Source organism: Schistocerca piceifrons, chromosome 1, assembly GCF_021461385.2.
Source record: "Schistocerca piceifrons isolate TAMUIC-IGC-003096 chromosome 1, iqSchPice1.1, whole genome shotgun sequence".
In the NCBI taxonomy this organism is placed as follows: domain Eukaryota; kingdom Metazoa; phylum Arthropoda; class Insecta; order Orthoptera; family Acrididae; genus Schistocerca; species Schistocerca piceifrons.
Window position 1 is genome coordinate 91,398,235 of NC_060138.1, and position 25,636 is coordinate 91,423,870.

Sequence of the window (25,636 nt, forward strand, 5' to 3'; positions counted from 1 at the left end):
CATGTATCCAGCAAGTCCCCTCCTGACAGTCTCCAGCAAAAGCCCCCTGTGCTGAAGCGAATATTGCCGCCGTCTCTATAGATACAGAGTGCCATTGTTTAATGGGAACAGTTAAGGAACCATAGTACTATATCTTGTTGTGAAACAGTCTACTTTTCTCACTTGTGGCCGAGAAAACTGAAACCCTCTCAGCTTGGGCTGGAAGAATTAAAGATCATGACTGGGATTACATACATTGACTCGTGAAGTAATACAAAATTATTTCACTCTTCATTGTATTTGTTTCTGTACAAAATGTGCGTTCTATTGCTATATTTCTATCTGTAGGTAAAAATTGGGTATTGAAAGAAAATTTGCGTGAACAGGCACGTGAAGATATGGTTCCGTTTCTACAGCATTTACACATAACAGCGTCATGGATAACAGATCTACGAGAATTTTGCTTGTATGTGTAAGGTTAACATATTTAAGCATAGAACTGAGGTCACAACAATTTTCACCTTTTGAAGACGCTTGTGGTTACCCATATGTCAATACCCATCTCGTGATTGGCACATATTTTTAAAAATTGCCCGTCCCTTGTGGGGATCGAACCCACGACCTTTGGATTAGAAGTCCAACGCGCTATCCTCTGCGCCAAAGGGACGCTGCGCAAGTGATGGGCTCAGATGTAAGAGATTCTCCAAGACATGACCCGTGCTACATGTCTCGCGTTACTTTTCTGATAGGCTTACTTTCATATTTCTCTGAAGCAATTACATCAAAGACTTATTATTTATGTAGCAGACACTATACATCACTCCGAATCGCTCTGTTTACCATGGCCCTACTGATTGAAACACCTGCGTATTGACAGAGTTGCTCTGTACAATAGTAGTAACACAGTGCTGCTATTAGATTCGCTCACGTGCGCTGTTTACAGATAAATGGGAATTACGCTCTTTAGAACAGCATCCACTCACAAAGTGGTAAACGACACACTGGAAGCACTGTATGATTAGTCACATTTTTTGACTTTGGTTGACTGCTGTGTCACAGCCGGTCCCCATCATATGTATACACTCCAATGGACGTGTGTGCCCTGTTAGCACATTTGCCAGGAACGTTAGCTGCATCACCTCCCTGGCAATTTCGTGCCGTCCTCGAAGCGTCAGCCATTGCTTGGTGACAGTGTGTTTCGATGAGACGTGGACAGATGATGCATCTCTCTCGCCGTCAGTTATAGGCGGGAATCATACTTAATGTAGTTTTCTGCAAGCGTCAGCGGAGCGTCAGACGTCTCTGTCTGGTCTTCTCCCTTCATGTATCCAGCAAGTCCCCTCCTGACAGTCTCCAGCAAAAGCCCCCTGTGCTGAAGCGAATATTGCCGCCGTCTCTATAGATACAGAGTGCCATTGTTTAATGGGAACAGTTAAGGAACCATAGTACTATATCTTGTTGTGAAACAGTCTACTTTTCTCACTTGTGGCCGAGAAAACTGAAACCCTCTCAGCTTGGGCTGGAAGAATTAAAGATCATGACTGGGATTACATACATTGACTCGTGAAGTAATACAAAATTATTTCACTCTTCATTGTATTTGTTTCTGTACAAAATGTGCGTTCTATTGCTATATTTCTATCTGTAGGTAAAAATTGGGTATTGAAAGAAAATTTGCGTGAACAGGCACGTGAAGATATGGTTCCGTTTCTACAGCATTTACACATAACAGCGTCATGGATAACAGATCTACGAGAATTTTGCTTGTATGTGTAAGGTTAACATATTTAAGCATAGAACTGAGGTCACAACAATTTTCACCTTTTGAAGACGCTTGTGGTTACCCATATGTCAATACCCATCTCGTGATTGGCACATATTTTTAAAAATTGCCCGTCCCTTGTGGGGATCGAACCCACGACCTTTGGATTAGAAGTCCAACGCGCTATCCTCTGCGCCAAAGGGACGCTGCGCAACTGATGGGCTCAGATGTAAGAGATTCTCCAAGACATGACCCGTGCTACATGTCTCGCGTTACTTTTCTGATAGGCTTACTTTCATATTTCTCTGAAGCAATTACATCAAAGACTTATTATTTATGTAGCAGACACTATACATCACTCCGAATCGCTCTGTTTACCATGGCCCTACTGATTGAAACACCTGCGTATTGACAGAGTTGCTCTGTACAATAGTAGTAACACAGTGCTGCTATTAGATTCGCTCACGTGCGCTGTTTACAGATAAATGGGAATTACGCTCTTTAGAACAGCATCCACTCACAAAGTGGTAAACGACACACTGGAAGCACTGTATGATTAGTCACATTTTTTGACTTTGGTTGACTGCTGTGTCACAGCCGGTCCCCATCATATGTATACACTCCAATGGACGTGTGTGCCCTGTTAGCACATTTGCCAGGAACGTTAGCTGCATCACCTCCCTGGCAATTTCGTGCCGTCCTCGAAGCGTCAGCCATTGCTTGGTGACAGTGTGTTTCGATGAGACGTGGACAGATGATGCATCTCTCTCGCCGTCAGTTATAGGCGGGAATCATACTTAATGTAGTTTTCTGCAAGCGTCAGCGGAGCGTCAGACGTCTCTGTCTGGTCTTCTCCCTTCATGTATCCAGCAAGTCCCCTCCTGACAGTCTCCAGCAAAAGCCCCCTGTGCTGAAGCGAATATTGCCGCCGTCTCTATAGATACAGAGTGCCATTGTTTAATGGGAACAGTTAAGGAACCATAGTACTATATCTTGTTGTGAAACAGTCTACTTTTCTCACTTGTGGCCGAGAAAACTGAAACCCTCTCAGCTTGGGCTGGAAGAATTAAAGATCATGACTGGGATTACATACATTGACTCGTGAAGTAATACAAAATTATTTCACTCTTCATTGTATTTGTTTCTGTACAAAATGTGCGTTCTATTGCTATATTTCTATCTGTAGGTAAAAATTGGGTATTGAAAGAAAATTTGCGTGAACAGGCACGTGAAGATATGGTTCCGTTTCTACAGCATTTACACATAACAGCGTCATGGATAACAGATCTACGAGAATTTTGCTTGTATGTGTAAGGTTAACATATTTAAGCATAGAACTGAGGTCACAACAATTTTCACCTTTTGAAGACGCTTGTGGTTACCCATATGTCAATACCCATCTCGTGATTGGCACATATTTTTAAAAATTGCCCGTCCCTTGTGGGGATCGAACCCACGACCTTTGGATTAGAAGTCCAACGCGCTATCCTCTGCGCCAAAGGGACGCTGCGCAAGTGATGGGCTCAGATGTAAGAGATTCTCCAAGACATGACCCGTGCTACATGTCTCGCGTTACTTTTCTGATAGGCTTACTTTCATATTTCTCTGAAGCAATTACATCAAAGACTTATTATTTATGTAGCAGACACTATACATCACTCCGAATCGCTCTGTTTACCATGGCCCTACTGATTGAAACACCTGCGTATTGACAGAGTTGCTCTGTACAATAGTAGTAACACAGTGCTGCTATTAGATTCGCTCACGTGCGCTGTTTACAGATAAATGGGAATTACGCTCTTTAGAACAGCATCTACTCACAAAGTGGTAAACGACACACTGGAAGCACTGTATGATTAGTCACATTTTTTGACTTTGGTTGACTGCTGTGTCACAGCCGGTCCCCATCATATGTATACACTCCAATGGACGTGTGTGCCCTGTTAGCACATTTGCCAGGAACGTTAGCTGCATCACCTCCCTGGCAATTTCGTGCCGTCCTCGAAGCGTCAGCCATTGCTTGGTGACAGTGTGTTTCGATGAGACGTGGACAGATGATGCATCTCTCTCGCCGTCAGTTATAGGCGGGAATCATACTTAATGTAGTTTTCTGCAAGCGTCAGCGGAGCGTCAGACGTCTCTGTCTGGTCTTCTCCCTTCATGTATCCAGCAAGTCCCCTCCTGACAGTCTCCAGCAAAAGCCCCCTGTGCTGAAGCGAATATTGCCGCCGTCTCTATAGATACAGAGTGCCATTGTTTAATGGGAACAGTTAAGGAACCATAGTACTATATCTTGTTGTGAAACAGTCTACTTTTCTCACTTGTGGCCGAGAAAACTGAAACCCTCTCAGCTTGGGCTGGAAGAATTAAAGATCATGACTGGGATTACATACATTGACTCGTGAAGTAATACAAAATTATTTCACTCTTCATTGTATTTGTTTCTGTACAAAATGTGCGTTCTATTGCTATATTTCTATCTGTAGGTAAAAATTGGGTATTGAAAGAAAATTTGCGTGAACAGGCACGTGAAGATATGGTTCCGTTTCTACAGCATTTACACATAACAGCGTCATGGATAACAGATCTACGAGAATTTTGCTTGTATGTGTAAGGTTAACATATTTAAGCATAGAACTGAGGTCACAACAATTTTCACCTTTTGAAGACGCTTGTGGTTACCCATATGTCAATACCCATCTCGTGATTGGCACATATTTTTAAAAACTGCCCGTCCCTTGTGGGGATCGAACCCACGACCTTTGGATTAGAAGTCCAACGCGCTATCCTCTGCGCCAAAGGGACGCTGCGCAAGTGATGGGCTCAGATGTAAGAGATTCTCCAAGACATGACCCGTGCTACATGTCTCGCGTTACTTTTCTGATAGGCTTACTTTCATATTTCTCTGAAGCAATTACATCAAAGACTTATTATTTATGTAGCAGACACTATACATCACTCCGAATCGCTCTGTTTACCATGGCCCTACTGATTGAAACACCTGCGTATTGACAGAGTTGCTCTGTACAATAGTAGTAACACAGTGCTGCTATTAGATTCGCTCACGTGCGCTGTTTACAGATAAATGGGAATTACGCTCTTTAGAACAGCATCCACTCACAAAGTGGTAAACGACACACTGGAAGCACTGTATGATTAGTCACATTTTTTGACTTTGGTTGACTGCTGTGTCACAGCCGGTCCCCATCATATGTATACACTCCAATGGACGTGTGTGCCCTGTTAGCACATTTGCCAGGAACGTTAGCTGCATCACCTCTCTGGCAATTTCGTGCCGTCCTCGAAGCGTCAGCCATTGCTTGGTGACAGTGTGTTTCGATGAGACGTGGACAGATGATGCATCTCTCTCGCCGTCAGTTATAGGCGGGAATCGTACTTAATGTAGTTTTCTGCAAGCGTCAGCGGAGCGTCAGACGTCTCTGTCTGGTCTTCTCCCTTCATGTATCCAGCAAGTCCCCTCCTGACAGTCTCCAGCAAAAGCCCCCTGTGCTGAAGCGAATATTGCCGCCGTCTCTATAGATACAGAGTGCCATTGTTTAATGGGAACAGTTAAGGAACCATAGTACTATATCTTGTTGTGAAACAGTCTACTTTTCTCACTTGTGGCCGAGAAAACTGAAACCCTCTCAGCTTGGGCTGGAAGAATTAAAGATCATGACTGGGATTACATACATTGACTCGTGAAGTAATACAAAATTATTTCACTCTTCATTGTATTTGTTTCTGTACAAAATGTGCGTTCTATTGCTATATTTCTATCTGTAGGTAAAAATTGGGTATTGAAAGAAAATTTGCGTGAACAGGCACGTGAAGATATGGTTCCGTTTCTACAGCATTTACACATAACAGCGTCATGGATAACAGATCTACGAGAATTTTGCTTGTATGTGTAAGGTTAACATATTTAAGCATAGAACTGAGGTCACAACAATTTTCACCTTTTGAAGACGCTTGTGGTTACCCATATGTCAATACCCATCTCGTGATTGGCACATATTTTTAAAAATTGCCCGTCCCTTGTGGGGATCGAACCCACGACCTTTGGATTAGAAGTCCAACGCGCTATCCTCTGCGCCAAAGGGACGCTGCGCAACTGATGGGCTCAGATGTAAGAGATTCTCCAAGACATGACCCGTGCTACATGTCTCGCGTTACTTTTCTGATAGGCTTACTTTCATATTTCTCTGAAGCAATTACATCAAAGACTTATTATTTATGTAGCAGACACTATACATCACTCCGAATCGCTCTGTTTACCATGGCCCTACTGATTGAAACACCTGCGTATTGACAGAGTTGCTCTGTACAATAGTAGTAACACAGTGCTGCTATTAGATTCGCTCACGTGCGCTGTTTACAGATAAATGGGAATTACGCTCTTTAGAACAGCATCCACTCACAAAGTGGTAAACGACACACTGGAAGCACTGTATGATTAGTCACATTTTTTGACTTTGGTTGACTGCTGTGTCACAGCCGGTCCCCATCATATGTATACACTCCAATGGACGTGTGTGCCCTGTTAGCACATTTGCCAGGAACGTTAGCTGCATCACCTCCCTGGCAATTTCGTGCCGTCCTCGAAGCGTCAGCCATTGCTTGGTGACAGTGTGTTTCGATGAGACGTGGACAGATGATGCATCTCTCTCGCCGTCAGTTATAGGCGGGAATCATACTTAATGTAGTTTTCTGCAAGCGTCAGCGGAGCGTCAGACGTCTCTGTCTGGTCTTCTCCCTTCATGTATCCAGCAAGTCCCCTCCTGACAGTCTCCAGCAAAAGCCCCCTGTGCTGAAGCGAATATTGCCGCCGTCTCTATAGATACAGAGTGCCATTGTTTAATGGGAACAGTTAAGGAACCATAGTACTATATCTTGTTGTGAAACAGTCTACTTTTCTCACTTGTGGCCGAGAAAACTGAAACCCTCTCAGCTTGGGCTGGAAGAATTAAAGATCATGACTGGGATTACATACATTGACTCGTGAAGTAATACAAAATTATTTCACTCTTCATTGTATTTGTTTCTGTACAAAATGTGCGTTCTATTGCTATATTTCTATCTGTAGGTAAAAATTGGGTATTGAAAGAAAATTTGCGTGAACAGGCACGTGAAGATATGGTTCCGTTTCTACAGCATTTACACATAACAGCGTCATGGATAACAGATCTACGAGAATTTTGCTTGTATGTGTAAGGTTAACATATTTAAGCATAGAACTGAGGTCACAACAATTTTCACCTTTTGAAGACGCTTGTGGTTACCCATATGTCAATACCCATCTCGTGATTGGCACATATTTTTAAAAATTGCCCGTCCCTTGTGGGGATCGAACCCACGACCTTTGGATTAGATGTCCAACGCGCTATCCTCTGCGCCAAAGGGACGCTGCGCAAGTGATGGGCTCAGATGTAAGAGATTCTCCAAGACATGACCCGTGCTACATGTCTCGCGTTACTTTTCTGATAGGCTTACTTTCATATTTCTCTGAAGCAATTACATCAAAGACTTATTATTTATGTAGCAGACACTATACATCACTCCGAATCGCTCTGTTTACCATGGCCCTACTGATTGAAACACCTGCGTATTGACAGAGTTGCTCTGTACAATAGTAGTAACACAGTGCTGCTATTAGATTCGCTCACGTGCGCTGTTTACAGATAAATGGGAATTACGCTCTTTAGAACAGCATCCACTCACAAAGTGGTAAACGACACACTGGAAGCACTGTATGATTAGTCACATTTTTTGACTTTGGTTGACTGCTGTGTCACAGCCGGTCCCCATCATATGTATACACTCCAATGGACGTGTGTGCCCTGTTAGCACATTTGCCAGGAACGTTAGCTGCATCACCTCCCTGGCAATTTCGTGCCGTCCTCGAAGCGTCAGCCATTGCTTGGTGACAGTGTGTTTCGATGAGACGTGGACAGATGATGCATCTCTCTCACCGTCAGTTATAGGCGGGAATCATACTTAATGTAGTTTTCTGCAAGCGTCAGCGGAGCGTCAGACGTTTCTGTCTGGTCTTCTCCCTTCATGTATCCAGCAAGTCCCCTCCTGACAGTCTCCAGCAAAAGCCCCCTGTGCTGAAGCGAATATTGCCGCCGTCTCTATAGATACAGAGTGCCATTGTTTAATGGGAACAGTTAAGGAACCATAGTACTATATCTTGTTGTGAAACAGTCTACTTTTCTCACTTGTGGCCGAGAAAACTGAAACCCTCTCAGCTTGGGCTGGAAGAATTAAAGATCATGACTGGGATTACATACATTGACTCGTGAAGTAATACAAAATTATTTCACTCTTCATTGTATTTGTTTCTGTACAAAATGTGCGTTCTATTGCTATATTTCTATCTGTAGGTAAAAATTGGGTATTGAAAGAAAATTTGCGTGAACAGGCACGTGAAGATATGGTTCCGTTTCTACAGCATTTACACATAACAGCGTCATGGATAACAGATCTACGAGAATTTTGCTTGTATGTGTAAGGTTAACATATTTAAGCATAGAACTGAGGTCACAACAATTTTCACCTTTTGAAGACGCTTGTGGTTACCCATATGTCAATACCCATCTCGTGATTGGCACATATTTTTAAAAATTGCCCGTCCCTTGTGGGGATCGAACCCACGACCTTTGGATTAGATGTCCAACGCGCTATCCTCTGCGCCAAAGGGACGCTGCGCAAGTGATGGGCTCAGATGTAAGAGATTCTCCAAGACATGACCCGTGCTACATGTCTCGCGTTACTTTTCTGATAGGCTTACTTTCATATTTCTCTGAAGCAATTACATCAAAGACTTATTATTTATGTAGCAGACACTATACATCACTCCGAATCGCTCTGTTTACCATGGCCCTACTGATTGAAACACCTGCGTATTGACAGAGTTGCTCTGTACAATAGTAGTAACACAGTGCTGCTATTAGATTCGCTCACGTGCGCTGTTTACAGATAAATGGGAATTACGCTCTTTAGAACAGCATCCACTCACAAAGTGGTAAACGACACACTGGAAGCACTGTATGATTAGTCACATTTTTTGACTTTGGTTGACTGCTGTGTCACAGCCGGTCCCCATCATATGTATACACTCCAATGGACGTGTGTGCCCTGTTAGCACATTTGCCAGGAACGTTAGCTGCATCACCTCCCTGGCAATTTCGTGCCGTCCTCGAAGCGTCAGCCATTGCTTGGTGACAGTGTGTTTCGATGAGACGTGGACAGATGATGCATCTCTCTCACCGTCAGTTATAGGCGGGAATCATACTTAATGTAGTTTTCTGCAAGCGTCAGCGGAGCGTCAGACGTTTCTGTCTGGTCTTCTCCCTTCATGTATCCAGCAAGTCCCCTCCTGACAGTCTCCAGCAAAAGCCCCCTGTGCTGAAGCGAATATTGCCGCCGTCTCTATAGATACAGAGTGCCATTGTTTAATGGGAACAGTTAAGGAACCATAGTACTATATCTTGTTGTGAAACAGTCTACTTTTCTCACTTGTGGCCGAGAAAACTGAAACCCTCTCAGCTTGGGCTGGAAGAATTAAAGATCATGACTGGGATTACATACATTGACTCGTGAAGTAATACAAAATTATTTCACTCTTCATTGTATTTGTTTCTGTACAAAATGTGCGTTCTATTGCTATATTTCTATCTGTAGGTAAAAATTGGGTATTGAAAGAAAATTTGCGTGAACAGGCACGTGAAGATATGGTTCCGTTTCTACAGCATTTACACATAACAGCGTCATGGATAACAGATCTACGAGAATTTTGCTTGTATGTGTAAGGTTAACATATTTAAGCATAGAACTGAGGTCACAACAATTTTCACCTTTTGAAGACGCTTGTGGTTACCCATATGTCAATACCCATCTCGTGATTGGCACATATTTTTAAAAATTGCCCGTCCCTTGTGGGGATCGAACCCACGACCTTTGGATTAGAAGTCCAACGCGCTATCCTCTGCGCCAAAGGGACGCTGCGCAACTGATGGGCTCAGATGTAAGAGATTCTCCAAGACATGACCCGTGCTACATGTCTCGCGTTACTTTTCTGATAGGCTTACTTTCATATTTCTCTGAAGCAATTACATCAAAGACTTATTATTTATGTAGCAGACACTATACATCACTCCGAATCGCTCTGTTTACCATGGCCCTACTGATTGAAACACCTGCGTATTGACAGAGTTGCTCTGTACAATAGTAGTAACACAGTGCTGCTATTAGATTCGCTCACGTGCGCTGTTTACAGATAAATGGGAATTACGCTCTTTAGAACAGCATCCACTCACAAAGTGGTAAACGACACACTGGAAGCACTGTATGATTAGTCACATTTTTTGACTTTGGTTGACTGCTGTGTCACAGCCGGTCCCCATCATATGTATACACTCCAATGGACGTGTGTGCCCTGTTAGCACATTTGCCAGGAACGTTAGGTGCATCACCTCCCTGGCAATTTCGTGCCGTCCTCGAAGCGTCAGCCATTGCTTGGTGACAGTGTGTTTCGATGAGACGTGGACAGATGATGCATCTCTCTCGCCGTCAGTTATAGGCGGTAATCGTACTTAATGTAGTTTTCTGCAAGCGTCAGCGGAGCGTCAGACGTCTCTGTCTGGTCTTCTCCCTTCATGTATCCAGCAAGTCCCCTCCTGACAGTCTCCAGCAAAAGCCCCCTGTGCTGAAGCGAATATTGCCGCCGTCTCTATAGATACAGAGTGCCATTGTTTAATGGGAACAGTTAAGGAACCATAGTACTATATCTTGTTGTGAAACAGTCTACTTTTCTCACTTGTGGCCGAGAAAACTGAAACCCTCTCAGCTTGGGCTGGAAGAATTAAAGATCATGACTGGGATTACATACATTGACTCGTGAAGTAATACAAAATTATTTCACTCTTCATTGTATTTGTTTCTGTACAAAATGTGCGTTCTATTGCTATATTTCTATCTGTAGGTAAAAAATGGGTATTGAAAGAAAATTTGCGTGAACAGGCACGTGAAGATATGGTTCCGTTTCTACAGCATTTACACATAACAGCGTCATGGATAACAGATCTACGAGAATTTTGCTTGTATGTGTAAGGTTAACATATTTAAGCATAGAACTGAGGTCACAACAATTTTCACCTTTTGAAGACGCTTGTGGTTACCCATATGTCAATACCCATCTCGTGATTGGCACATATTTTTAAAAATTGCCCGTCCCTTGTGGGGATCGAACCCACGACCTTTGGATTAGAAGTCCAACGCGCTATCCTCTGCGCCAAAGGGACGCTGCGCAAGTGATGGGCTCAGATGTAAGAGATTCTCCAAGACATGACCCGTGCTACATGTCTCGCGTTACTTTTCTGATAGGCTTACTTTCATATTTCTCTGAAGCAATTACATCAAAGACTTATTATTTATGTAGCAGACACTATACATCACTCCGAATCGCTCTGTTTACCATGGCCCTACTGATTGAAACACCTGCGTATTGACAGAGTTGCTCTGTACAATAGTAGCAACACAGTGCTGCTATTAGATTCGCTCACGTGCGCTGTTTACAGATAAATGGGAATTACGCTCTTTAGAACAGCATCCACTCACAAAGTGGTAAACGACACACTGGAAGCACTGTATGATTAGTCACATTTTTTGACTTTGGTTGACTGCTGTGTCACAGCCGGTCCCCATCATATGTATACACTCCAATGGACGTGTGTGCCCTGTTAGCACATTTGCCAGGAACGTTAGCTGCATCACCTCCCTGGCAATTTCGTGCCGTCCTCGAAGCGTCAGCCATTGCTTGGTGACAGTGTGTTTCGATGAGACGTGGACAGATGATGCATCTCTCTCGCCGTCAGTTATAGGCGGGAATCATACTTAATGTAGTTTTCTGCAAGCGTCAGCGGAGCGTCAGACGTCTCTGTCTGGTCTTCTCCCTTCATGTATCCAGCAAGTCCCCTCCTGACAGTCTCAAGCAAAAGCCCCCTGTGCTGAAGCGAATATTGCCGCCGTCTCTATAGATACAGAGTGCCATTGTTTAATGGGAACAGTTAAGGAACCATAGTACTATATCTTGTTGTGAAACAGTCTACTTTTCTCACTTGTGGCCGAGAAAACTGAAACCCTCTCAGCTTGGGCTGGAAGAATTAAAGATCATGACTGGGATTACATACATTGACTCGTGAAGTAATACAAAATTATTTCACTCTTCATTGTATTTGTTTCTGTACAAAATGTGCGTTCTATTGCTATATTTCTATCTGTAGGTAAAAATTGGGTATTGAAAGAAAATTTGCGTGAACAGGCACGTGAAGATATGGTTCCGTTTCTACAGCATTTACACATAACAGCGTCATGGATAACAGATCTACGAGAATTTTGCTTGTATGTGTAAGGTTAACATATTTAAGCATAGAACTGAGGTCACAACAATTTCCACCTTTTGAAGACGCTTGTGGTTACCCATATGTCAATACCCATCTCGTGATTGGCACATATTTTTAAAAATTGCCCGTCCCTTGTGGGGATCGAACCCACGACCTTTGAATTAGAAGTCCAACGCGCTATCCTCTGCGCCAAAGGGACGCTGCGCAAGTGATGGGCTCAGATGTAAGAGATTCTCCAAGACATGACCCGTGCTACATGTCTCGCGTTACTTTTCTGATAGGCTTACTTTCATATTTCTCTGAAGCAATTACATCAAAGACTTATTATTAATGTAGTAGACACTATACATCACTCCGAATCGCTCTGTTTACCATGGCCCTACTGATTGAAACACCTGCGTATTGACAGAGTTGCTCTGTACAATAGTAGTAACACAGTGCTGCTATTAGATTCGCTCACGTGCGCTGTTTACAGATAAATGGGAATTACGCTCTTTAGAACAGCATTCACTCACAAAGTGGTAAACGACACACTGGAAGCACTGTATGATTAGTCACATTTTTTGACTTTGGTTGACTGCTGTGTCACAGCCGGTCCCCATCATATGTATACACTCCAATGGACGTGTGTGCCCTGTTAGCACATTTGCCAGGAACGTTAGCTGCATCACCTCCCTGGCAATTTCGTGCCGTCCTCGAAGCGTCAGCCATTGCTTGGTGACAGTGTGTTTCGATGAGACGTGGACAGATGATGCATCTCTCTCGCCGTCAGTTATAGGCGGGAATCATACTTAATGTAGTTTTCTGCAAGCGTCAGCGGAGCGTCAGACGTCTCTGTCTGGTCTTCTCCCTTCATGTATCCAGCAAGTCCCCTCCTGACAGTCTCCAGCAAAAGCCCCCTGTGCTGAAGCGAATATTGCCGCCGTCTCTATAGATACAGAGTGCCATTGTTTAATGGGAACAGTTAAGGAACCATAGTACTATATCTTGTTGTGAAACAGTCTACTTTTCTCACTTGTGGCCGAGAAAACTGAAACCCTCTCAGCTTGGGCTGGAAGAATTAAAGATCATGACTGGGATTACATACATTGACTCGTGAAGTAATACAAAATTATTTCACTCTTCATTGTATTTGTTTCTGTACAAAATGTGCGTTCTATTGCTATATTTCTATCTGTAGGTAAAAATTGGGTATTGAAAGAAAATTTGCGTGAACAGGCACGTGAAGATATGGTTCCGTTTCTACAGCATTTACACATAACAGCGTCATGGATAACAGATCTACGAGAATTTTGCTTGTATGTGTAAGGTTAACATATTTAAGCATAGAACTGAGGTCACAACAATTTTCACCTTTTGAAGACGCTTGTGGTTACCCATATGTCAATACCCATCTCGTGATTGGCACATATTTTTAAAAATTGCCCGTCCCTTGTGGGGATCGAACCCACGACCTTTGGATTAGAAGTCCAACGCGCTATCCTCTGCGCCAAAGGGACGCTGCGCAACTGATGGGCTCAGATGTAAGAGATTCTCCAAGACATGACCCGTGCTACATGTCTCGCGTTACTTTTCTGATAGGCTTACTTTCATATTTCTCTGAAGCAATTACATCAAAGACTTATTATTTATGTAGCAGACACTATACATCACTCCGAATCGCTCTGTTTACCATGGCCCTACTGATTGAAACACCTGCGTATTGACAGAGTTGCTCTGTACAATAGTAGTAACACAGTGCTGCTATTAGATTCGCTCACGTGCGCTGTTTACAGATAAATGGGAATTACGCTCTTTAGAACAGCATCCACTCACAAAGTGGTAAACGACACACTGGAAGCACTGTATGATTAGTCACATTTTTTGACTTTGGTTGACTGCTGTGTCACAGCCGGTCCCCATCATATGTATACACTCCAATGGACGTGTGTGCCCTGTTAGCACATTTGCCAGGAACGTTAGCTGCATCACCTCCCTGGCAATTTCGTGCCGTCCTCGAAGCGTCAGCCATTGCTTGGTGACAGTGTGTTTCGATGAGACGTGGACAGATGATGCATCTCTCTCGCCGTCAGTTATAGGCGGGAATCATACTTAATGTAGTTTTCTGCAAGCGTCAGCGGAGCGTCAGACGTCTCTGTCTGGTCTTCTCCCTTCATGTATCCAGCAAGTCCCCTCCTGACAGTCTCCAGCAAAAGCCCCCTGTGCTGAAGCGAATATTGCCGCCGTCTCTATAGATACAGAGTGCCATTGTTTAATGGGAACAGTTAAGGAACCATAGTACTATATCTTGTTGTGAAACAGTCTACTTTTCTCACTTGTGGCCGAGAAAACTGAAACCCTCTCAGCTTGGGCTGGAAGAATTAAAGATCATGACTGGGATTACATACATTGACTCGTGAAGTAATACAAAATTATTTCACTCTTCATTGTATTTGTTTCTGTACAAAATGTGCGTTCTATTGCTATATTTCTATCTGTAGGTAAAAATTGGGTATTGAAAGAAAATTTGCGTGAACAGGCACGTGAAGATATGGTTCCGTTTCTACAGCATTTACACATAACAGCGTCATGGATAACAGATCTACGAGAATTTTGCTTGTATGTGTAAGGTTAACATATTTAAGCATAGAACTGAGGTCACAACAATTTTCACCTTTTGAAGACGCTTGTGGTTACCCATATGTCAATACCCATCTCGTGATTGGCACATATTTTTAAAAATTGCCCGTCCCTTGTGGGGATCGAACCCACGACCTTTGGATTAGAAGTCCAACGCGCTATCCTCTGCGCCAAAGGGACGCTGCGCAACTGATGGGCTCAGATGTAAGAGATTCTCCAAGACATGACCCGTGCTACATGTCTCGCGTTACTTTTCTGATAGGCTTACTTTCATATTTCTCTGAAGCAATTACATCAAAGACTTATTATTTATGTAGCAGACACTATACATCACTCCGAATCGCTCTGTTTACCATGGCCCTACTGATTGAAACACCTGCGTATTGACAGAGTTGCTCTGTACAATAGTAGTAACACAGTGCTGCTATTAGATTCGCTCACGTGCGCTGTTTACAGATAAATGGGAATTACGCTCTTTAGAACAGCATCCACTCACAAAGTGGTAAACGACACACTGGAAGCACTGTATGATTAGTCACATTTTTTGACTTTGGTTGACTGCTGTGTCACAGCCGGTCCCCATCATATGTATACACTCCAATGGACGTGTGTGCCCTGTTAGCACATTTGCCAGGAACGTTAGCTGCATCACCTCCCTGGCAATTTCGTGCCGTCCTCGAAGCGTCAGCCATTGCTTGGTGACAGTGTGTTTCGATGAGACGTGGACAGATGATGCATCTCTCTCGCCGTCAGTTATAGGCGGGAATCATACTTAATGTAGTTTTCTGCAAGCGTCAGCGGAGCGTCAGACGTCTCTGTCTGGTCTTCTCCCTTCATGTATCCAGCAAGTCCCCTCCTGACAGTCTCCAGCAAAAGCCCCCTGTGCTGAAGCGAATATTGCCGCCGTCTCTATAGATACAGAGTGCCATTGTTTAATGGGAACAGTTAAGGAACCATAGTACTATATCTTGTTGTGAAACAGTCTACTTTTCTCACTTGTGGCCGAGAAAACTGAAACCCTCTCAGCTTGGGCTGGAAGAATTAAAGATCATGACTGGGATTACATACATTGACTCGTGAAGTAATACAAAATTATTTCACTCTTCATTGTATTTGTTTCTGTACAAAATGTGCGTTCTATTGCTATATTTCTATCTGTAGGTAAAAATTGGGTATTGAAAGAAAATTTGCGTGAACAGGCACGTGAAGATATGGTTCCGTTTCTACAGCATTTACACATAACAGCGTCATGGATAACAGATCTACGAGAATTTTGCTTGTATGTGTAAGGTTAACATATTTAAGCATAGAACTGAGGTCACAACAATTTTCACCTTTTGAAGACGCTTGTGGTTACCCATATGTCAATACCCATCTCGTGATTGGCACATATTTTTAAAAATTGCCCGTCCCTTGTGGGGATCGAACCCACGACCTTTGGATTAGAAGTCCAACGCGCTATCCTCTGCGCCAAATGGACGCTGCGCAAGTGATGGGCTCAGATGTAAGAGATTCTCCAAGACATGACCCGTGCTACATGTCTCGCGTTACTTTTCTGATAGGCTTACTTTCATATTTCTCTGAAGCAATTACATCAAAGACTTATTATTTATGTAGCAGACACTATACATCACTCCGAATCGCTCTGTTTACCATGGCCCTACTGATTGAAACACCTGCGTATTGACAGAGTTGCTCTGTACAATAGTAGTAACACAGTGCTGCTATTAGATTCGCTCACGTGCGCTGTTTACAGATAAATGGGAATTACGCTCTTTAGAACAGCATCCACTCACAAAGTGGTAAACGACACACTGGAAGCACTGTATGATTAGTCACATTTTTTGACTTTGGTTGACTGCTGTGTCACAGCCGGTCCCCATCATATGTATACACTCCAATGGACGTGTGTGCCCTGTTAGCACATTTGCCAGGAACGTTAGCTGCATCACCTCCCTGGCAATTTCGTGCCGTCCTCGAAGCGTCAGCCATTGCTTGGTGACAGTGTGTTTCGATGAGACGTGGACAGATGATGCATCTCTCTCGCCGTCAGTTATAGGCGGGAATCATACTTAATGTAGTTTTCTGCAAGCGTCAGCGGAGCGTCAGACGTCTCTGTCTGGTCTTCTCCCTTCATGTATCCAGCAAGTCCCCTCCTGACAGTCTCCAGCAAAAGCCCCCTGTGCTGAAGCGAATATTGCCGCCGTCTCTATAGATACAGAGTGCCATTGTTTAATGGGAACAGTTAAGGAACCATAGTACTATATCTTGTTGTGAAACAGTCTACTTTTCTCACTTGTGGCCGAGAAAACTGAAACCCTCTCAGCTTGGGCTGGAAGAATTAAAGATCATGACTGGGATTACATACATTGACTCGTGAAGTAATACAAAATTATTTCACTCTTCATTGTATTTGTTTCTGTACAAAATGTGCGTTCTATTGCTATATTTCTATCTGTAGGTAAAAATTGGGTATTGAAAGAAAATTTGCGTGAACAGGCACGTGAAGATATGGTTCCGTTTCTACAGCATTTACACATAACAGCGTCATGGATAACAGATCTACGAGAATTTTGCTTGTATGTGTAAGGTTAACATATTTAAGCATAGAACTGAGGTCACAACAATTTTCACCTTTTGAAGACGCTTGTGGTTACCCATATGTCAATACCCATCTCGTGATTGGCACATATTTTTAAAAACTGCCCGTCCCTTGTGGGGATCGAACCCACGACCTTTGGATTAGAAGTCCAACGCGCTATCCTCTGCGCCAAAGGGACGCTGCGCAAGTGATGGGCTCAGATGTAAGAGATTCTCCAAGACATGACCCGTGCTACATGTCTCGCGTTACTTTTCTGATAGGCTTACTTTCATATTTCTCTGAAGCAATTACATCAAAGACTTATTATTTATGTAGCAGACACTATACATCACTCCGAATCGCTCTGTTTACCATGGCCCTACTGATTGAAACACCTGCGTATTGACAGAGTTGCTCTGTACAATAGTAGTAACACAGTGCTGCTATTAGATTCGCTCACGTGCGCTGTTTACAGATAAATGGGAATTACGCTCTTTAGAACAGCATCCACTCACAAAGTGGTAAACGACACACTGGAAGCACTGTATGATTAGTCACATTTTTTGACTTTGGTTGACTGCTGTGTCACAGCCGGTCCCCATCATATGTATACACTCCAATGGACGTGTGTGCCCTGTTAGCACATTTGCCAGGAACGTTAGGTGCATCACCTCCCTGGCAATTTCGTGCCGTCCTCGAAGCGTCAGCCATTGCTTGGTGACAGTGTGTTTCGATGAGACGTGGACAGATGATGCATCTCTCTCGCCGTCAGTTATAGGCGGTAATCGTACTTAATGTAGTTTTCTGCAAGCGTCAGCGGAGCGTCAGACGTCTCTGTCTGGTCTTCTCCCTTCATGTATCCAGCAAGTCCCCTCCTGACAGTCTCCAGCAAAAGCCCCCTGTGCTGAAGCGAATATTGCCGCCGTCTCTATAGATACAGAGTGCCATTGTTTAATGGGAACAGTTAAGGAACCATAGTACTATATCTTGTTGTGAAACAGTCTACTTTTCTCACTTGTGGCCGAGAAAACTGAAACCCTCTCAGCTTGGGCTGGAAGAATTAAAGATCATGACTGGGATTACATACATTGACTCGTGAAGTAATACAAAATTATTTCACTCTTCATTGTATTTGTTTCTGTACAAAATGTGCGTTCTATTGCTATATTTCTATCTGTAGGTAAAAATTGGGTATTGAAAGAAAATTTGCGTGAACAGGCACGTGAAGATATGGTTCCGTTTCTACAGCATTTACACATAACAGCGTCATGGATAACAGATCTACGAGAATTTTGCTTGTATGTGTAAGGTTAACATATTTAAGCATAGAACTGAGGTCACAACAATTTTCACCTTTTGAAGACGCTTGTGGTTACCCATATGTCAATACCCATCTCGTGATTGGCACATATTTTTAAAAATTGCCCGTCCCTTGTGGGGATCGAACCCACGACCTTTGGATTAGAAGTCCAACGCGCTATCCTCTGCGCCAAAGGGACGCTGCGCAAGTGATGGGCTCAGATGTAAGAGATTCTCCAAGACATGACCCGTGCTACATGTCTCGCGTTACTTTTCTGATAGGCTTACTTTCATATTTCTCTGAAGCAATTACATCAAAGACTTATTATTTATGTAGCAGACACTATACATCACTCCGAATCGCTCTGTTTACCATGGCCCTACTGATTGAAACACCTGCGTATTGACAGAGTTGCTCTGTACAATAGTAGCAACACAGTGCTGCTATTAGATTCGCTCACGTGCGCTGTTTACAGATAAATGGGAATTACGCTCTTTAGAACAGCATCCACTCACAAAGTGGTAAACGACACACTGGAAGCACTGTATGATTAGTCACATTTTTTGACTTTGGTTGACTGCTGTGTCACAGCCGGTCCCCATCATATGTATACACTCCAATGGACGTGTGTGCCCTGTTAGCACATTTGCCAGGAACGTTAGCTGCATCACCTCCCTGGCAATTTCGTGCCGTCCTCGAAGCGTCAGCCATTGCTTGGTGACAGTGTGTTTCGATGAGACGTGGACAGATGATGCATCTCTCTCGCCGTCAGTTATAGGCGGGAATCATACTTAATGTAGTTTTCTGCAAGCGTCAGCGGAGCGTCAGACGTCTCTGTCTGGTCTTCTCCCTTCATGTATCCAGCAAGTCCCCTCCTGACAGTCTCAAGCAAAAGCCCCCTGTGCTGAAGCGAATATTGCCGCCGTCTCTATAGATACAGAGTGCCATTGTTTAATGGGAACAGTTAAGGAACCATAGTACTATATCTTGTTGTGAAACAGTCTACTTTTCTCACTTGTGGCCGAGAAAACTGAAACCCTCTCAGCTTGGGCTGGAAGAATTAAAGATCATGACTGGGATTACATACATTGACTCGTGAAGTAATACAAAATTATTTCACTCTTCATTGTATTTGTTTCTGTACAAAATGTGCGTTCTATTGCTATATTTCTATCTGTAGGTAAAAATTGGGTATTGAAAGAAAATTTGCGTGAACAGGCACGTGAAGATATGGTTCCGTTTCTACAGCATTTACACATAACAGCGTCATGGATAACAGATCTACGAGAATTTTGCTTGTATGTGTAAGGTTAACATATTTAAGCATAGAACTGAGGTCACAACAATTTTCACCTTTTGAAGACGCTTGTGGTTACCCATATGTCAATACCCATCTCGTGATTGGCACATATTTTTAAAAATTGCCCGTCCCTTGTGGGGATCGAACCCACGACCTTTGAATTAGAAGTCCAACGCGCTATCCTCTGCGCCAAAGGGACGCTGCGCAAGTGATGGGCTCAGATGTAAGAGATTCTCCAAGACATGACCCATGCTACATGTCTCGCGTTACTTTTCTGATAGGCTTACTTTCATATTTCTCTGAAGCAATTACATCAAAGACTTATTATTAATGTAGTAGACACTATACATCACTCCGAATCGCTCTGTTTACCATGGCCCTACTGATTGAAACACCTGCGTATTGACAGAGTTGCTCTGTACAATAGTAGTAACACAGTGCTGCTATTAGATTCGCTCACGTGCGCTGTTTACAGATAAATGGGAATTACGCTCTTTAGAACAGCATTCACTCACAAAGTGGTAAACGACACACTGGAAGCACTGTATGATTAGTCACATTTTTTGACTTTGGTTGACTGCTGTGTCACAGCCGGTCCCCATCATATGTATACACTCCAATGGACGTGTGTGCCCTGTTAGCACATTTGCCAGGAACGTTAGCTGCATCACCTCCCTGGCAATTTCGTGCCGTCCTCGAAGCGTCAGCCATTGCTTGGTGACAGTGTGTTTCGATGAGACGTGGACAGATGATGCATCTCTCTCGCCGTCAGTTATAGGCGGGAATCATACTTAATGTAGTTTTCTGCAAGCGTCAGCGGAGCGTCAGACGTCTCTGTCTGGTCTTCTCCCTTCATGTATCCAGCAAGTCCCCTCCTGACAGTCTCCAGCAAAAGCCCCCTGTGCTGAAGCGAATATTGCCGCCGTCTCTATAGATACAGAGTGCCATTGTTTAATGGGAACAGTTAAGGAACCATAGTACTATATCTTGTTGTGAAACAGTCTACTTTTCTCACTTGTGGCCGAGAAAACTGAAACCCTCTCAGCTTGGGCTGGAAGAATTAAAGATCATGACTGGGATTACATACATTGACTCGTGAAGTAATACAAAATTATTTCACTCTTCATTGTATTTGTTTCTGTACAAAATGTGCGTTCTATTGCTATATTTCTATCTGTAGGTAAAAATTGGGTATTGAAAGAAAATTTGCGTGAACAGGCACGTGAAGATATGGTTCCGTTTCTACAGCATTTACACATAACAGCGTCATGGATAACAGATCTACGAGAATTTTGCTTGTATGTGTAAGGTTAACATATTTAAGCATAGAACTGAGGTCACAACAATTTTCACCTTTTGAAGACGCTTGTGGTTACCCATATGTCAATACCCATCTCGTGATTGGCACATATTTTTAAAAATTGCCCGTCCCTTGTGGGGATCGAACCCACGACCTTTGGATTAGAAGTCCAACGCGCTATCCTCTGCGCCAAATGGACGCTGCGCAAGTGATGGGCTCAGATGTAAGAGATTCTCCAAGACATGACCCGTGCTACATGTCTCGCGTTACTTTTCTGATAGGCTTACTTTCATATTTCTCTGAAGCAATTACATCAAAGACTTATTATTTATGTAGCAGACACTATACATCACTCCGAATCGCTCTGTTTACCATGGCCCTACTGATTGAAACACCTGCGTATTGACAGAGTTGCTCTGTACAATAGTAGTAACACAGTGCTGCTATTAGATTCGCTCACGTGCGCTGTTTACAGATAAATGGGAATTACGCTCTTTAGAACAGCATCCACTCACAAAGTGGTAAACGACACACTGGAAGCACTGTATGATTAGTCACATTTTTTGACTTTGGTTGACTGCTGTGTCACAGCCGGTCCCCATCATATGTATACACTCCAATGGACGTGTGTGCCCTGTTAGCACATTTGCCAGGAACGTTAGCTGCATCACCTCCCTGGCAATTTCGTGCCGTCCTCGAAGCGTCAGCCATTGCTTGGTGACAGTGTGTTTCGATGAGACGTGGACAGATGATGCATCTCTCTCGCCGTCAGTTATAGGCGGGAATCATACTTAATGTAGTTTTCTGCAAGCGTCAGCGGAGCGTCAGACGTCTCTGTCTGGTCTTCTCCCTTCATGTATCCAGCAAGTCCCCTCCTGACAGTCTCCAGCAAAAGCCCCCTGTGCTGAAGCGAATATTGCCGCCGTCTCTATAGATACAGAGTGCCATTGTTTAATGGGAACAGTTAAGGAACCATAGTACTATATCTTGTTGTGAAACAGTCTACTTTTCTCACTTGTGGCCGAGAAAACTGAAACCCTCTCAGCTTGGGCTGGAAGAATTAAAGATCATGACTGGGATTACATACATTGACTCGTGAAGTAATACAAAATTATTTCACTCTTCATTGTATTTGTTTCTGTACAAAATGTGCGTTCTATTGCTATATTTCTATCTGTAGGTAAAAATTGGGTATTGAAAGAAAATTTGCGTGAACAGGCACGTGAAGATATGGTTCCGTTTCTACAGCATTTACACATAACAGCGTCATGGATAACAGATCTACGAGAATTTTGCTTGTATGTGTAAGGTTAACATATTTAAGCATAGAACTGAGGTCACAACAATTTTCACCTTTTGAAGACGCTTGTGGTTACCCATATGTCAATACCCATCTCGTGATTGGCACATATTTTTAAAAATTGCCCGTCCCTTGTGGGGATCGAACCCACGACCTTTGGATTAGAAGTCCAACGCGCTATCCTCTGCGCCAAATGGACGCTGCGCAAGTGATGGGCTCAGATGTAAGAGATTCTCCAAGACATGACCCGTGCTACATGTCTCGCGTTACTTTTCTGATAGGCTTACTTTCATATTTCTCTGAAGCAATTACATCAAAGACTTATTATTTATGTAGCAGACACTATACATCACTCCGAATCGCTCTGTTTACCATGGCCCTACTGATTGAAACACCTGCGTATTGACAGAGTTGCTCTGTACAATAGTAGTAACACAGTGCTGCTATTAGATTCGCTCACGTGCGCTGTTTACAGATAAATGGGAATTACGCTCTTTAGAACAGCATCCACTCACAAAGTGGTAAACGACACACTGGAAGCACTGTATGATTAGTCACATTTTTTGACTTTGGTTGACTGCTGTGTCACAGCCGGTCCCCATCATATGTATACACTCCAATGGACGTGTGTGCCCTGTTAGCACATTTGCCAGGAACGTTAGGTGCATCACCTCCCTGGCAATTTCGTGCCGTCCTCGAAGCGTCAGCCATTGCTTGGTGACAGTGTGTTTCGATGAGACGTGGACAGATGATGCATCTCTCTCGCCGTCAGTTATAGGCGGGAATCATACTTAATGTAGTTTTCTGCAAGCGTCAGCGGAGCGTCAGACGTCTCTGTCTGGTCTTCTCCCTTCATGTATCCAGCAAGTCCCCTCCTGACAGTCTCCAGCAAAAGCCCCCTGTGCTGAAGCGAATATTGCCGCCGTCTCTATAGATACAGAGTGCCATTGTTTAATGGGAACAGTTAAGGAACCATAGTACTATATCTTGTTGTGAAACAGTCTACTTTTCTCACTTGTGGCCGAGAAAACTGAAACCCTCTCAGCTTGGGCTGGAAGAATTAAAGATCATGACTGGGATTACATACATTGACTCGTGAAGTAATACAAAATTATTTCACTCTTCATTGTATTTGTTTCTGTACAAAATGTGCGTTCTATTGCTATATTTCTATCTGTAGGTAAAAATTGGGTATTGAAAGAAAATTTGCGTGAACAGGCACGTGAAGATATGGTTCCGTTTCTACAGCATTTACACATAACAGCGTCATGGATAACAGATCTACGAGAATTTTGCTTGTATGTGTAAGGTTAACATATTTAAGCATAGAACTGAGGTCACAACAATTTTCACCTTTTGAAGACGCTTGTGGTTACCCATATGTCAATACCCATCTCGTGATTGGCACATATTTTTAAAAATTGCCCGTCCCTTGTGGGGATCGAACCCACGACCTTTGGATTAGAAGTCCAACGCGCTATCCTCTGCACCAAAGGGACGCTGCGCAAGTGATGGGCTCAGATGTAAGAGATTCTCCAAGACATGACCCGTGCTACATGTCTCGCGTTACTTTTCTGATAGGCTTACTTTCATATTTCTCTGAAGCAATTACATCAAAGACTTATTATTTATGTAGCAGACACTATACATCACTCCGAATCGCTCTGTTTACCATGGCCCTACTGATTGAAACACCTGCGTATTGACAGAGTTGCTCTGTACAATAGTAGTAACACAGTGCTGCTATTAGATTCGCTCACGTGCGCTGTTTACAGATAAATGGGAATTACGCTCTTTAGAACAGCATTCACTCACAAAGTGGTAAACGACACACTGGAAGCACTGTATGATTAGTCACATTTTTTGACTTTGGTTGACTGCTGTGTCACAGCCGGTCCCCATCATATGTATACACTCCAATGGACGTGTGTGCCCTGTTAGCACATTTGCCAGGAACGTTAGCTGCATCACCTCCCTGGCAATTTCGTGCCGTCCTCGAAGCGTCAGCCATTGCTTGGTGACAGTGTGTTTCGATGAGACGTGGACAGATGATGCATCTCTCTCGCCGTCAGTTATAGGCGGGAATCATACTTAATGTAGTTTTCTGCAAGCGTCAGCGGAGCGTCAGACGTCTCTGTCTGGTCTTCTCCCTTCATGTATCCAGCAAGTCCCCTCCTGACAGTCTCCAGCAAAAGCCCCCTGTGCTGAAGCGAATATTGCCGCCGTCTCTATAGATACAGAGTGCCATTGTTTAATGGGAACAGTTAAGGAACCATAGTACTATATGTTGTTGTGAAACAGTCTACTTTTCTCACTTGTGGCCGAGAAAACTGAAACCCTCTCAGCTTGGGCTGGAAGAATTAAAGATCATGACTGGGATTACATACATTGACTCGTGAAGTAATACAAAATTATTTCACTCTTCATTGTATTTGTTTCTGTACAAAATGTGCGTTCTATTGCTATATTTCTATCTGTAGGTAAAAATTGGGTATTGAAAGAAAATTTGCGTGAACAGGCACGTGAAGATATGGTTCCGTTTCTACAGCATTTACACATAACAGCGTCATGGATAACAGATCTACGAGAATTTTGCTTGTATGTGTAAGGTTAACATATTTAAGCATAGAACTGAGGTCACAACAATTTTCACCTTTTGAAGACGCTTGTGGTTACCCATATGTCAATACCCATCTCGTGATTGGCACATATTTTTAAAAATTGCCCGTCCCTTGTGGGGATCGAACCCACGACCTTTGGATTAGAAGTCCAACGCGCTATCCTCTGCGCCAAAGGGACGCTGCGCAAGTGATGGGCTCAGATGTAAGAGATTCTCCAAGACATGACCCGTGCTACATGTCTCGCGTTACTTTTCTGATAGGCTTACTTTCATATTTCTCTGAAGCAATTACATCAAAGACTTATTATTTATGTAGCAGACACTATACATCACTCCGAATCGCTCTGTTTACCATGGCCCTACTGATTGAAACACCTGCGTATTGACAGAGTTGCTCTGTACAATAGTAGTAACACAGTGCTGCTATTAGATTCGCTCACGTGCGCTGTTTACAGATAAATGGGAATTA

The 25,636-nt window shown here is 43.3% G+C and overlaps 20 non-coding genes across 20 annotated transcripts; all 20 read right to left on the bottom strand.

Annotated features, from left to right (window-relative positions):
* Window positions 1-573: 573 nt before the first annotated feature.
* Window positions 574-646, bottom strand: Trnar-ucu. Its single transcript has one exon. It is a non-coding gene; the product is annotated as a tRNA-Arg (tRNA).
* A 1,227-nt stretch (window positions 647-1,873) lies between these two features.
* Trnar-ucu lies at window positions 1,874-1,946 on the bottom strand. The gene has a single exon. It is a non-coding gene; the product is annotated as a tRNA-Arg (tRNA).
* A 1,227-nt stretch (window positions 1,947-3,173) lies between these two features.
* Trnar-ucu lies at window positions 3,174-3,246 on the bottom strand. The gene has a single exon. It is a non-coding gene; the product is annotated as a tRNA-Arg (tRNA).
* Window positions 3,247-4,473: 1,227 nt separating this feature from the next.
* Window positions 4,474-4,546, bottom strand: Trnar-ucu. Its single transcript has one exon. It is a non-coding gene; the product is annotated as a tRNA-Arg (tRNA).
* A 1,227-nt stretch (window positions 4,547-5,773) lies between these two features.
* Trnar-ucu lies at window positions 5,774-5,846 on the bottom strand. Its single transcript has one exon. It is a non-coding gene; the product is annotated as a tRNA-Arg (tRNA).
* Window positions 5,847-7,073: 1,227 nt separating this feature from the next.
* Trnar-ucu lies at window positions 7,074-7,146 on the bottom strand. Its single transcript has one exon. It is a non-coding gene; the product is annotated as a tRNA-Arg (tRNA).
* A 1,227-nt stretch (window positions 7,147-8,373) lies between these two features.
* On the bottom strand, window positions 8,374-8,446 carry Trnar-ucu. The gene has a single exon. It is a non-coding gene; the product is annotated as a tRNA-Arg (tRNA).
* A 1,227-nt stretch (window positions 8,447-9,673) lies between these two features.
* On the bottom strand, window positions 9,674-9,746 carry Trnar-ucu. Its single transcript has one exon. It is a non-coding gene; the product is annotated as a tRNA-Arg (tRNA).
* A 1,227-nt stretch (window positions 9,747-10,973) lies between these two features.
* Trnar-ucu lies at window positions 10,974-11,046 on the bottom strand. Its single transcript has one exon. It is a non-coding gene; the product is annotated as a tRNA-Arg (tRNA).
* Window positions 11,047-12,273: 1,227 nt separating this feature from the next.
* On the bottom strand, window positions 12,274-12,346 carry Trnar-ucu. Its single transcript has one exon. It is a non-coding gene; the product is annotated as a tRNA-Arg (tRNA).
* A 1,227-nt stretch (window positions 12,347-13,573) lies between these two features.
* On the bottom strand, window positions 13,574-13,646 carry Trnar-ucu. The gene has a single exon. It is a non-coding gene; the product is annotated as a tRNA-Arg (tRNA).
* Window positions 13,647-14,873: 1,227 nt separating this feature from the next.
* Trnar-ucu lies at window positions 14,874-14,946 on the bottom strand. The gene has a single exon. It is a non-coding gene; the product is annotated as a tRNA-Arg (tRNA).
* A 1,227-nt stretch (window positions 14,947-16,173) lies between these two features.
* On the bottom strand, window positions 16,174-16,246 carry Trnar-ucu. The gene has a single exon. It is a non-coding gene; the product is annotated as a tRNA-Arg (tRNA).
* A 1,227-nt stretch (window positions 16,247-17,473) lies between these two features.
* On the bottom strand, window positions 17,474-17,546 carry Trnar-ucu. The gene has a single exon. It is a non-coding gene; the product is annotated as a tRNA-Arg (tRNA).
* A 1,227-nt stretch (window positions 17,547-18,773) lies between these two features.
* Trnar-ucu lies at window positions 18,774-18,846 on the bottom strand. Its single transcript has one exon. It is a non-coding gene; the product is annotated as a tRNA-Arg (tRNA).
* Window positions 18,847-20,073: 1,227 nt separating this feature from the next.
* Window positions 20,074-20,146, bottom strand: Trnar-ucu. The gene has a single exon. It is a non-coding gene; the product is annotated as a tRNA-Arg (tRNA).
* Window positions 20,147-21,373: 1,227 nt separating this feature from the next.
* Window positions 21,374-21,446, bottom strand: Trnar-ucu. Its single transcript has one exon. It is a non-coding gene; the product is annotated as a tRNA-Arg (tRNA).
* A 1,227-nt stretch (window positions 21,447-22,673) lies between these two features.
* On the bottom strand, window positions 22,674-22,746 carry Trnar-ucu. The gene has a single exon. It is a non-coding gene; the product is annotated as a tRNA-Arg (tRNA).
* Window positions 22,747-23,973: 1,227 nt separating this feature from the next.
* On the bottom strand, window positions 23,974-24,046 carry Trnar-ucu. The gene has a single exon. It is a non-coding gene; the product is annotated as a tRNA-Arg (tRNA).
* A 1,227-nt stretch (window positions 24,047-25,273) lies between these two features.
* Window positions 25,274-25,346, bottom strand: Trnar-ucu. The gene has a single exon. It is a non-coding gene; the product is annotated as a tRNA-Arg (tRNA).
* Between the last annotated feature and the right edge of the window lie 290 nt (window positions 25,347-25,636).